Source organism: Globicephala melas, chromosome Y (genome assembly GCF_963455315.2).
Source record: "Globicephala melas chromosome Y, mGloMel1.2, whole genome shotgun sequence".
Classification (NCBI taxonomy): domain Eukaryota; kingdom Metazoa; phylum Chordata; class Mammalia; order Artiodactyla; family Delphinidae; genus Globicephala; species Globicephala melas.
In genome coordinates, this window is record NC_083336.1 from 4519299 (window position 1) to 4533119 (window position 13821).

At 45.2% G+C, this 13821-nt stretch overlaps 1 pseudogene; it reads left to right on the forward strand.

Annotated features, from left to right (window-relative positions):
* The first annotated feature begins 3957 nt into the window (after nucleotides 1–3957).
* Nucleotides 3958–13097, forward strand: LOC132594648 (protein WWC3-like; annotated as a pseudogene).
* Nucleotides 13098–13821: the final 724 nt, after the last annotated feature.

A 13821-nucleotide genomic window follows, 5' to 3' on the forward strand; every position in this document is an offset into this window, starting at 1 on the left:
ATGCCTCTCTCTCACTTTGTCCCAGCTCAGCCTTCCCCCTCCCCATGTCCTCAAGTCCATCCTCTGCGTCTGTGTCTTTATTCCTGTCCTGCCCCTAGGTTCTTCAGAGCCTTTGTTTTTAGATTCCATATATATGTGTTAGCATACGGGTATTTGTTTCTCTCTTTCTGACTTACTTTACTTTGTATGACAGACTCTAGGTCCATCCACCTCACTACAAGTAACTCAATTTCGTTTCTTTTTATGGCTGAGGAATATTCCACTCTATAAATGTGCCACACCTGCTTTATCCCTTCGTCTGTCAGTGGACACTTAGGTTGTTTCCGTGTGCTGGCTATTGTTAACAGAGCTGCAGTGAACATTGTGGTACATGCCTCTTTTTGTTTTTTTGTTTTTTTGTTTTTTTAATGCCTCTTTTTGAATTAGGGTTTTCTCACGGTATATGCCCAGTGGTGGGATTGTTGGGTCGTATGGTGGTTCTATTTTTAGTTTTTTAAGGAACCTGCGTATTGTTCTCCATAGTGGTTGTATCAATTTACATTCCTGCCAACAGAGAACCTCAGATCCCAGGGAATATTCATCAGAGTGAGGTCTCATGGAGTTCCTCATCTCAGCACCAAGACAGCTTTACCCGATAGCCTACAAACTCCAGTGTTGGAAGCCTCAGGCCAAACAACCAGTAAGACAGGAACACAATCCCACTCATTAAAAAAAAAGAGAGAAGGCAAAAAAATACGGCACAGATGAAGGAGCAGGGTAAAAACCTACAAGACCAAATAAATGAAGAGGAAAGAGGCAATCTACCCCAAAATGTAAGAGCAGACACTGTGCGGCTTTTTAAGAGCAGCTGTGGCAAACTAACACCTGAAGAAAAAATGATTTGACCACCGTCATTGTCAAAACACTCAAGGACTTAAGTAGAAATAAAATCCCTCAACATATTAAAGTCCATGTATTGAAAATCCATAGCAAACCTCATATTAATGTTTGCTTCACATACTATAGAGCTCTTACGTTTAGTTCAAATGTATTTATAATTGTTAAATTTTTCTGAGGAATTGACATTTTTATCAATAGACTTTTCATCAATATGTCAATATTAAATTGACATATATATCAATCTTTGCATTTTGTAATGGTTTTTGGCTTGTATATCTCCCTTCTCTCTTCTGGTTACTATTTCCACAGAATATTTTTTCTTTTACTTTCAAGCTATCTGTGTCTTTAGATCAAAAATGGGTCTCCTGAACAATATGTTCTTGGCTTTTGTGTTATCTGTTCTGTCAGTGCATGTCTTTGGGGAGTTTAGTCTCTTTACATTTAAAGTAATTTCTTACAAGGATGCTTTCTGTTGCTGTGTTGTTACTTGTTTTCTCTGTATCTTACAGGTTGTTTTGCCCATCGTTTCCTCCATTTGCTCTTTCTTTTACATTTAGTTGATTTTTTGGTTGTTTGACATGTTTCGTATCCCTTCTCATTTCCCTGTATGTATATGTGATAGGTTTTTTTGTGTGTGTGGTTATCATGGGAATTACATGTAGGATCCTAAAGTTACAACAACCTAATTTGAATTGACACCAACTTCACTTCAGTCGTGTGCCAGAGCCACTGACAATAATCCTCAGAGTGAGAAATCAACAAGATGGCAGACGAGGAAACTCTAGGCTCTCTTCCCCCATGGAAACATCAAATATATAATATACAGGTCAAAATAGTTTATAAGAACTTTAGAAATGAGTTAAGAACCAAGTACATGTCTAATCAAGAAAAGCTGCATTCAAAACAGAAGGAAATTTCATGCCATTTTGCTCACCTTTATCCCAGACCCTTTCCAATGTAGCACGGCGTGTTTGGGAAGAAAATGCCAATTCTCATTTCTTCTCTCAGGCAAAGGTAATGAGTGGAACCTGCTTACAGTGTTCTGCCTTACCTGGGGACTACCGTAAGGGCTGGTTCTTGTCTTGCCAGACTCACACCACTAATGGTATAGTTTGGATATCAGCTTTGAGGCCACATATATCAGGGCTGGTGCCACAGTATGTTAGAGCCGCAGGGGGTCTGCAGTCCTGCTGTCAGCCAGGAATAAGAGGTTATAGGCAGATGAATATAACAGAAAATACGGTCCAGAAAAGAACCAGGGTGAGAATTTAGTTATATTAAGACGTTTAAAGGCAGCTGTATATACTGGTAAGAGGAATCAAAGCAAGCCCAGTCCTAGGAAAGAAACGTCCTCAGACAACTTTTCTAATTGCCTGTGTCCTCCACACTTCTCCTTATCATCTTACTGTGGTTTCCTTAAATGTGTCCAGGAATTTCTCTCTTGCTGCTTTCTGTGTTACATCATTATCTTTGTTCAGTTTGATACTAATGTGTCTTGTTGTGGGTCACCCTGAGTTTATCCTACTTGTAGTTGTGAAGCTTCTTGTATTTGTATGTCTATTTTGTCAAATGTGGAAAGTCTTCCTATATCTTCAAAAAAATCTTTCTACTACTTTCTCTTTTCTCCTTATAAGGATCCCATAATGGTCCACTGACACAGTGTCCTATAGATCCTATGGGCCGTGTTCACTTTCCTTCAGTCCTTTTTCTTTGTTTGCTGGATTCCTTCTTTTCAGTTGTCCTGTCTTCCAGTTTGCCTCTTGTTTTTATATCTAGTTAAATATGTCATTTTACCTCTTTAGTGAATTTTTTCTTTCACTTGTTTTATTTTTTTCACCTCCAGCTTTGCTTTTTTAACAAGTAATTTATATCTTTTACTCATTATCATCATTATTATTTTATTCATATATTGTTTCCTGATTTCCTTATTTTTTGTCCATGTTTTTTTCCTTTTGCTCTTTGGACATACCTAATACAATTATTTGAAATTGTAGGTTTGTTGTCTGTGCTTGCTTTGAGATGATTTCTGTTGCTTTATTTGCTTCCTTTGAATGGGCCATCTTTCCTTGTTTCTTTCTATGCCTTGTGATTTTTTTTGGTTGTTGTTGAAAATTGCACATTTGAAAAAACAGGGACTTTTCCCAGATTTTGCAGACTGTGAGCCTCGACATCACCTTGAAGTGAAAGCTTATGACCTCCCCAGTTTTTTCCGTCAGTGTGTGTTGAGTCTTTCCTTCAGCGTGTGTTGCCTGACCCTGCTTTCTGCTTTCTCAATTCCGCTATATAAATAGCTCAATTTTTGAAGGCTCAATTTTCCAGATTGTGTGTACCCAGCTTATTGTAGGGCTTTTTGTGGTCTATTGTATGTTTATACCAGTAGGTCAGTCCAGCAGCAGCTTTCAGGAGTCCCGCCTGCTGCTTCTGATCCTTTTCTATGACTAAGATGGGCCATGCTGCTTCTCCTGCACCTGAGATTCAAGTGAGGCAAAACTAGTCCAAACCTTTAGCTCCCTAACATGTAAAAATGTTACAAGTAAGGTCTACCCTACTTTTTCTAGTTTAAAGGAGGGAATTGGGAACTAGGCTGCTGTCTCCTCTAAGTTAAAAGACCATGGTCAAGGGTTAGTAAAAAATGAAATGCTGTAAACTTTCCTACCACTTGAATATTTTTTCACTTTGAATATTTTATCATTTTTCTTCATTCATTTGCTTACTAAAGACTGCGATTGTTTGCAGAGCTCCTGTGGGTCTATTCAGCAGTGTATGGTTTTGTTTTGTTTTGAGGTATAGTTGAGTGCTTTTTGATGTTTCCATGAAGAAACCAGGACTTAGAGCCTCCTAGTTCACCATTTTCGCAAAATCACCCGGTTTTAAGAAAGCACTTTAACAGAGAGGCTAACGAACAAATAATATCATGAGGGTTTAGATTTTTAGGAATGGTGGTCATTTTGAGGCATCTCTGAGAAGGTGAATTTTGAGTAGAGACCTTAAGGAAGGAAGTGCAGGAGCTGGGGAAGAGCATGAGGCACTGAGGCACTGAGGTGGAAGGCCTAATATGGTCAGAGAATAGCAAGGAGCATGGGCTGGGGCGATGAGCAGAAGCAGTTGTCACAGCTGAGAGCAGAGTTAGTGAAGGGGCCAAATTATGTAGGGTCCACTCAGGACTCTTATTTTTTTTCTGAAAGGGGTAGGAAATTGAGGAGTAGTTTTGAGCCCATGGGTGACGTGATTGTACTTCAGTTTTACGGGGATGTCCATAATTGCACTAAGAATTGACTCAAGGGGAGGGTAGGCATGGAATCAGGCAGGGCAATGAGAAGTGTATAGCACTAATGTGCTGAGTAGGAGATGATGGTGACTTGGATGAAGGGTTGGTGACAAGGGGTCAAAAAACGCCTGATTTTTTCTCTCTTCACTTTATTGAGATATAATTGACATAAACACTGTGTAGGTTTAAAGTATACATCATAATAGTTGGACTTACATACATGTTAGAATGATACCAGAGTAAGTTTAGTGACCATCCATCATCTCACATAGATACAAAATTACAGAAATAGAAAAAAATATTTTTCCTGTAATGAAAACTCTTAGAATTTACTCTCTTGACCACTTTCATATATAACATACAGCAGTGTTCATTCTATTTATCATGCTGTACATACATGCTTAGTAGTTGTTTATCTTGTAACTGGAAGTTTGTACCTTTTGACTGCCTTCATTGAATTCCCCCTCCCCCAGTCCCCACCTCTGGTAACCACAGATCTTGTCTGTTTTCAGTGAGCTTGTTGGTTTTTGAAATATAACTGACCTACAACACTTTGTTAGTCCCTGTTATGCAACGTACTTCTGTACATGTCAGAGTGATCTCCACAGTAAGTCGAGTTAACATCTGTCACGACACAAAGATAGTGTGCAGGTATTGGCTCCGTTCCCCACCCTGTATATTCATACCTGTGATTCATTTGTTTTGTGATTGTAAGTTTGTACCTCTTAATCTCCCTCACCTATTTCTTTCCTCCCATCACCTGTCTCCCGTCTGACAATCCCCTGTTTGTTCTCTGGATTTATGACTCTGCTGCTGTTTTGTTAGGTTTGTTCAGTTATGTTGTGTTTTTAGATTCCACATATAGGTGAATCCGTACAGCATTTGTCTTCCTCTGTGTGACTTATTTCACTAAGCCTAATATGCTCTAGGTTCACGCATGTGCAAAATACTTGTAATTCTGAAAATTGTGCCAACGCAGTTTCTCTTGGTCTAGATAATGGAGTGTGAGAGAAAGACAGGAGTCCAGGATGACACTAAAATTTTTTTGCGTGAACAAATGAAAAACTTTTGGTAGAGTACAGAAATTCACGTTTAGACTCATTAAATGTGAAATGCCAGTTAGAGCTCCAGTGGAAATGGCAAGGTTGTTTGGTGACTCCACTAATTTAATGCTTGTGTTCTAGAAAGAGTCGTGGTAAACAATAAATTACTATCTAGGTTGATAAGGAAACCAACACAGAAGATCTCTTCCCGGAAGAGGTGGCGAGTCTGCCGAAGGGGAGGCCCGGCCGCAGGGCCCGCGGCTCGCCTTTCACGCGGAGCAGCCCCGTTGTCCGTTCCCAGACTTTTTCGCCCGGAGCGCGAAGCCAGTACGTTTGCAGAGTAAGTCGGGAGTCCTTTGCCACCTGCCTGGAAGGATTCTTCATCGGTCGCGGGTGGGGCTGGGCAGCAGAGGGTTGGAGCTCCCGGCAGATCCTCATCTGCACGCAGGGTTGAGAACTCTGAGACAGGTGGAGGGGGAGACCCCACCTGCTGTGGTCCGTGGAGACAGGACAGCAGGTTGGAGGTTGGCCGGCCGTGGCCGTGTGACAGTGACGGCACAGACTAGCAGAGACGAGGCGCTGTTGAGGATAAGTGCTCACGACGCAGCAGACTGGGGCGCCGTTTGGCTCGAGCAGAGCTTTGACCCTCCCGCTCCTCTGACGGGGCTCGTTGGAGAAAGCATCTTCCCTTGAAAGGGCTACCAAGGGGCCGCTGCATTAGGGCAAAGCCAGAGTTTGATCATATGAGAGAGGCAGACCCTCAGGCCTCCGTGGGAGACACTGAGGGGTCTCCAGGCCCACCCTAAGGCTCAGAAATTGGCTAGGACTCACGGAACTCAGAAAAGCCGTCGTATCCACGATGATGGTGCGCCGCAGGGAAGGGGTGCAGACCGACGCGCAGAGGGAAGGGGTGCAGGCGGACGTGCAGAGGGAAGAGGCGTCGGGCAGCGCTCCGGAGAGACGTGGCGGAGCTTCCAACCCTTCTCCCGCAGCGGAGTTGTGCGGCAGCTCTCACTTCCCGGAGCAGTGGCAGCGTGCCCGGAGCACAGCCGACCAGGGACGCTCACCCGAGGCTTGGTGCCCAGGCGTTTTGTAGGGGTGGTCACGGGGCACAGCTGGTGGCCGGCGTGGCTGACCTTCGTCTGCAGCCCCTCCAGGGTCAAGCTGGTGGCCCAGGGCCCCCCTCACATTGTCAGCAGAGACTGTGCGGCCGGGCCAAGGTCCCCAGGTAAACAGAGACACTTAGAACGTTCTAGGGACTTACAGGTCACTGCCCAGGAGCTGAGCAGGGAGCCCATCTTTCTTGGGCAGGGAATCCTTTACTCACAGGAGGGAGCAACAGGGGCTGGGGCCCGGGTGGCCACGTTTGCGAGGCCTGCAGCTCCTCTCCCCACGCAGTGAGGTGTCCCGGTCGCGCTGCCCCGGGCAGCCCAGGGTCAGGCGGGGCACTCCCGCCCCATCAGGCTGCGGCCCTGTGGGGCCTGATGCTTCATCACGCGGCTGGAGGTGCCTGATCGAAGGCCATCCTTCCTTATCCTAGACTCCTGCCGAACCCCTGTGGAGCAGCCTCCTGCCTGCTTGCTGAGGAGGACGGGGCGGTGAAGGAGGAAGCCCTTCACCTCCCCAGAGACAGGCCTCCAGCCCCTGCACTGTGCTTTGCGCCCAGCACAAAGGCACACGCACTGACCGGCGATGCTTCTAGAGGCCTCTGTTTTTATATATGTTTGTGATGACTGGGAGGCATGTAAGTGCAGTGCTGCAACATTTCCTGCTATCTGGGGCTCACTGGCATGGAAAGTAAGGCCGTGAAGGCCAGGACTTTGCTTTCACACAGATACATGTTGTTCCTGAAATGAAAACCTGCCGCCAAATGAAATACGTAACGTCTCGGCTCCCGTGAAGTCGGCATTATTTATTTTTCTTTTTAAAGACAGGCCTTTTCCCTTGACGGGCAGAGTGGGTGTTAGTGGTGTGGTCTTGTCCTCCTGCCAGGAACGAGGCTCTTATCTGGAACGCCACTCTTCCCAGCTCTTGCCAAAGCTAGAAACACAGCAAATGAGAATGACTGATAAAAAGTGAAAAGCGCTGAGGAGAGTGCGGGTTTTCATGAGCGTCACACCGTACCAAGTGGCAGTTGGCATTGATAGGACCGAAGTTGCTCGATTAGCCTGGAAAACCTCAGCTGGTTCGGTTGATGGACCTGAAGCAGGGGTGGGGCCGGGGGTTGGTCTGCTTATTTGGTTTGTCTTTGTTTGGCCTGAAACTCTTGTGTGGGGTTTTCTTGTACGCGAAACCCAAAGTCTTGGTAAAAGCTCTAAACGTCATAACTGTTTGAGTACCTGCACGAGAACCAAAATAATCCAGTTCAGAGTACACAGAGAATGAATGTTGAACTCTTGAGGAAGTGTTTCTGAACCGCCGTCTTTTTGGTGTAGCTTTATCGTAGTGACAGCGACAGTTCAATGCTGGCCCGCAAGTCCCCCCTTGTCCGAAACACTTTGGAAAGACGAACCCTTCGCTATAAGCAGGTATGTGCCACGTAGACTAATCTGCCGTCTGTATGTACGCTGGGAGTTATTTCCACAAACCTGAAGGGGTAATATTTTAGGTAAGATTAATTGAAAGGTAATATGTTTATTTCCTTGTTTACTTAGATATAATTTTTAAAAGTGTATATAATGTCAATGTTACCAGTATTTGTTAATTTCCTAAGATAATGTCGTAATCTAAGATAATACATGATCTTTACATTTTAAAATATAATAAATTAATAAACAGCCATTCTGTATAAGAGATTCTTCTTTCTTTTTTGACAAGGGAGTATATACAGTTTAGAAAATTTGGGTCTTTCACCGTGGCGCATTCTCCTACATAGGACTGTTCTACAGTTTTCCTTTATATACACCGGATTTTTTCTCCACGTCACGCCAGTGTACACAGTTTTGCTCCTTTTAATTTGTAAGGTAGTGGTTCCCTGACTTTCCCGGGCAAGAATTCTTTGAAAGAAAAAGAAATTCCCAGATCTCCTTGTGGTGGTTGTATTTAGAGTAGCCGCTGACTGAGAGTGATAAGAAAATACATAACTCAGCAACGAAAGTATTTCTCAGCAGCCATGCTGTTGGCATTTTTGCCTAGGTCTGTCTTTGTTGGGGGCTGTCCTGTGCACTGTGGGCCGTTGAGCTGCATCCCTGGCCTTGACCCACTAGTTGCCGGTATCACCCCCTCCCCCAGTTGTGACGACCAAAAATGTCCCCGGAGGGCCCAAGTCACCCGTGGTTGGGAACCAGTGAGCTCTACTATGAATTCAGGAGAGCTTTTAAATGAGTTTGTGTTTATTAAGTCACTTAGATTTGCATTTAACTTCTGTATATGTGCAAAATAGTGTTATGGGTGTGTAAAACGCATACAGTTATTCAGTCCTCCCAACAACGCTGATAGGCTCGTGGATTTGTGATTTTGTTGCACTAACTGCCTTCCCCAGCGTTGTTAGCCGTGGCGTGGGAAGTACTGCTCTCAGCTCCGTGTACAAAATTCTATTGTCGTCTTAGAGCTTTCTTGAAAACAGGAGACTTGCTTACTTCAGGCGTGTGTGGGGAGGAGCGTTTTTTGTTGTTGTTGTTGTTGATGTTCGGCCTCGCTGCGCGGCTTGCAGTTGTAGTTCTCTGACCAGGGATTGAATTTGCAGCCCAGCATTGGAAGCGGGGAGTCCTAACCATCGGACTACCAGGGAATTCCCTGGGGAGGAACGTTTTTGACAGCTTGTGTGTGTTTAACCAGAAAGCCCTCAACGTGGTTTAGAACGTGCTTTTTTCCCGTTATACAGTAGGCCATTAAGATTTTGCCATGTCGGTCTATTTTTCATCTTTCTACAGTAGCTGCGTTTTCTGCGGGCCTTATAATGTATTTGATCACTTTTCTCTTGTCAGGTATTTAGAATTTTTCTGTCATAAAGCTTTTGCACATCATCAGCTGTGCCTTTCAGGTGCAAGTCACATGAAATTTCAGAACCAAAGAAAACACAACATTTTGTGGCTCTTGCTTATAGTGTCAAGTAGCACTTGAGAAAGATGACGCCCTCCTGCCCCGTGTGAGAGGGTCTGTTTCTCTGCGCTTTAGCCAAAGCCTAGGTCGTCATTACAGCGGACAGCTTGCTGTCACTGGCTCGTTACCGGAGTGGAGGTTTGAACCCGTGTGGCCCACATCCGTGTTGTGTTGGCGTCGGTCCACGCTGCGGCTGTCTGTCTCCAGTGGGGTCGGTCACTCGGGGAAGAAGCTGCGGGAAGGGCGCGGGTGGGGTGGGCGCGCTCACGGCCGCGGTCTCGCAGCCCTGCAGGTCCTCCGTGGCGGCGCTGGCGGCGCGCACGTCCCTGGACCTGGAGCTGGACCTCCAGGCGTCGCGGACGCGGCAGCGGCAGCTGACCGAGGAGCTGTGCGACCTGCGCGAGCTGCGCCAGCGCCTGGAGGACGCCCAGCTCCGCGGCCACGCCGAGCCCCCGGCCTGGCTGCTGCGCGACGAGCGCTTCCGGAGCCTGCTGCGGGAGGCCGAGAGGCAGGTGAGGCCCCGGCCCGCCAACGCGGGGAGGGGGCAGGCGGCCGGGCCTTTCTCTCCTCCCGGTGCCCGGAGCTGGCAGGGGCTTCCATCGCTCTTCCTTAAAACTGGAAGCAAACCCGTCTGGTTCACCCCGCGTTGCTGTTCCAGACGAGACAGACCAAACTTGACTTGCATTCAAGAACAGGCAGCTGAGAAGACGCTGAAGAAGGCCTCCAAAGGGGTGTGCCAGCTGCGCGGGCGGAACCTCAAAGAGCCCATCCAGCTGGGTGCAGGCGTTCAGGTGGGGAGAAGCCCAGGCCTCACTCTCGCGCTTGATTTTTACTGTCATACCTTTGTCATTATAAAGAGTAAAGTAAGTACTGAGAGAGACCCACAAGGAAGTCGAGAACAAAGCTGGAATCCCCACTGCTGTTAGCATTGTGCGATTTTTCTCCTGATTTATTTTCTGTGGAGCTTTAATTAAGGCCAGGTATGATCATTTTTGTTTAATTTTGCATTCAGCTTATTAAGAATTAACATACCACATGTTACTACCTAACCTGTTATTTTTTTCATGACTGATTTCATCTAATAAACATAAATCACTTACCGGCTCTTGTAACATCTTTTTATGTTTATGATCATAAATAACAGCAATTTACATATGTACAGTATGTGTTATCTTTGCTTTTTAAAATTTAGAGTGAAGCATACTCTATATTCAGGAAAATGTTCTTTTCTTACGAAGATAGTTTAGTGAGTTCTCATAAACTGAACATGACAGAAATCAAAACATTATCAGCATTTCCAGATTACTCTGCAAATTTCCTTAAACACTGTGTTGAATTCTAATGACATAAATTAGTTTTGCATGGTTTTGTTCTTTTATACAGCCGCAGTTAACACAGTTCTATCCATACTACTTTGTGCCTGACTTTTAGCTTTGTTTTTGTCTATACCTGTAATTTTTATGTCCTTATCATAAATAACACAAGATATTATAAGCACTTTCTTCAGTTTTGATTTAGAATTCATATATTGATATATTTTTAAAATGTATTCATTTGTTGATAGAACAAGAATGAACACTTACTATGTAGCAGGCACTCTTCCAGCCACTGGAGGTAAGTCCCTGCCCTCCTAGGAGTATCATAACTTCTATTAAAATTTTGAAAATTTGTATACGAACATATATTATGGAAATTCAAATTCTGATTGTTCTTTGAACAAGGAAAGCCATCATTGATATGAGAGCTTCCTGCCAGCTTTCAGTGTCTGCATATCACCTTCTAACATAATTTTCTCCATGCCCACCCAGGGAGAAGATAACATTTTTCACGAGACCACGGGCTAACATACCCCTGCTGCCGGTTGATGATGTTTGCTGGAGTATTTATCTGCCTATTTTATTTCTGCGAAGTTCTAAAATTGTCTAGCTAAAATTGTCTTTCAAATATTTGTGCAAAGTTATTAATATACAATTTTTTTTCCAAAAGTCTATAAATACGTATTTTTTTGATAGTGACAGGAGCAGGGCTTGGCTTTTCCTTGTTGTTAAATTAACATCTCAAACAGGTTATTTTATAAAAGAGTAGCTGTTGTGTGAAGATTCGACAGTTTCCATGCTGTTTTCTTTGACTTGAAGGGTGGAAGACAGAAACTCAGGCAAATTCACTCTATTGTCATTTATTCATGGTTCTTTTCTTCCTCCTTGAAGGAGAATACTGACTTTAAGATGTATTTTAAGACTGAAACTTGGTTCTTCAGTATTTGCCATGTGGTAGAATGGATCTTTGGGGCCGGTTTTGTGTTCTGACATCGGAAATGCAAACACTATGTGCTGAACTCGTCACTCGTCCCGTTTCTCCTGTGTGCATTTATCATGTATAGTGTACACTTTCGCACCCTTTATGTTCTGTTAAGATGCCACCTTAGGGGCTCAGTCCTAAGTCAGTGCGGGGTGCGCTTTGCGGAGCTTGGTCTCCCGCGCGGGCTGGGCACCCATAGCCCCTGGTTTCCGTGCACCTTTCCGTGCCCACCCCGGGTCTGAGGCTGGTCACGGAGCCCCCGGCAGGCACACAGCCCACCCTCACCCGGCCTCGGCAGCCCCGCCTGCCTTTCCAGTCCGCCCCATCTGATCCTGACCGACAAGAAGGGCAGTGGTGGAGCTTCTGCTCTGCTGCTCTGCCCTGCAGGAAAGTGAAAATAGAAGAAGGAAGGTGTGTTTTCACTGAGTCACTGAATCCGCTGATGGATAGAGCAGTCACGACATGGACACGATAACCTTTGAAGGCGCTTTCTTGAGGAAGCCAGCTTCCGTGGGAACTACAGCTACCAGGCGAGTCACTCACAGGAGAGCGTGTGCTTTCGCTCAGAAGGCCCCCGCCCATGCTGGAGTCTTGCCAACATTTCTTAAGAAATCTTAGAACTAGCTCATGAGGAAAAAAATTTTGGGGGGGGGAATTCTTTATGAAATAAAAGTATACCATTCTTTTAAAATGCCAGATGTTATAGTTTGCCTAATACGTATTTATTATATATGAAATGCACTCTCCTTCATGAGGCCTCAGAAGAGTAAACGAGGTGAGTCACACAAAATGTAAGAGAAAACGGAACCCTCCTCCTGGGTCTTTGTGCCCCTCCCTTGAAAGTGCCCCTCCCCCCTTAATCAGCAGCATCTCTCTTCTCCTTGGTCTGTAAGCACTCCCTTGTATAACCCACCTTCCTTTTCACATTTATTAAAAATGCATTTTGTAAAAGCATTTCATTGATATGTGACCTATCACGGACAGTGAAGTTGTCTGTGGTGGTAAGGCTGAAAACTGTGTGCTTTTTCACACTTGTCACTTCTTGCTATGTATTTCTGCCTCTAGTCCCGGTTTTTTCTCTTTTTTCTTTTGCTAATTTCTCTGCATATATACCCACAACAGAGGTAGAGACACAAAACACATGAGTGCTTGCCAGAAGTGACACACCCCCAGGAGACAGCGTTGCAGCTCGGGTCAGGTTGGTGGCAGGCCCTCTCTGTTCCCAGCTGTTGAAACTTCAGATTGATGGGTTGGCTGCCGCTGGACTCGGGGGTGTGTGGAGAGCAAGTCATATGCGTCTGAGGTACATGGCTCCCCAGACGTGGGAGAGCCCCGGCCGCGTTGCCGGGCCTGTGTTTAGGCACTGCCAGTTGAAGCGCTAAGTGGGTGGAAAGGTTGAGGTAGCTTTCCTGCTAACCCCTACAAAGTAGCAACGTGGGGAAACCCACTGTGCCAATACAGAAAGCCCGCAAGGGTTTTCAAATGTCACTGCCCACTAGACACAGGTTTCTGTTTGGAATGCTTCCCCATCCCAGAGTTAAAAAAAAAAAAAAAAAAAAGGAAATCCCTCCTTTGCCCCACCAGAAACAAATGCAGCCCCAGCTTTGGTGTCAGTTCAAGGAGCGCTGTGTTTTGCGCCTTTCCGCTGTGCTTCTCCGCCTCCCTCCTGTCTGCTTTTGCACCTGAATGGGACCATAGTCAGAAAGGAAGGAAAAGCCAGGCTGATGAAGGACGGGGAGGTGACGGGTCCGTGCTGCTCGCAGGCCGTGCTGGAAGTGGCACGTGGACAGCGACAGAGGCCAGGCCAGCAGGCAGGGCACGAGGCACCCTAACTGGCTTCTCTTTCGTGATCGATTGTGCAGCTTCCCACTAGTTAAGACTGCCACCCCCTGGAAAATATCCCACATGTCCGAAAAGTGAAGTCCAGTCGTCTTAAGGCGTATTTTCTTATGTTTAAGTTTGCCCGTAATCGTGCCTTGGACAATCCGAAGTCTGCCACCAGGGTCCTTTAGAATCAGTGTGATGAGTAAAAGGGAATTCGGTCTTCACTTCATCTGGTCACGTAATTGTCACCACCGAAATAAGTAACCTTCTGTTGTGGGAATAAGTTATAATCAGTATTCATCTCTGTTTTTATCACTGTTCTAATTGTGTCATTTGGATTGTTTGAAAGCATTTCTTCTACAAAATTAAACTAACCTGCCTTAAGAACAGAATGGAAATGTGTGTGATTAAAAAAAAAGGTAATTAGAGACTTAAATATATTAAAATGTATATAATTGTATTCAACAT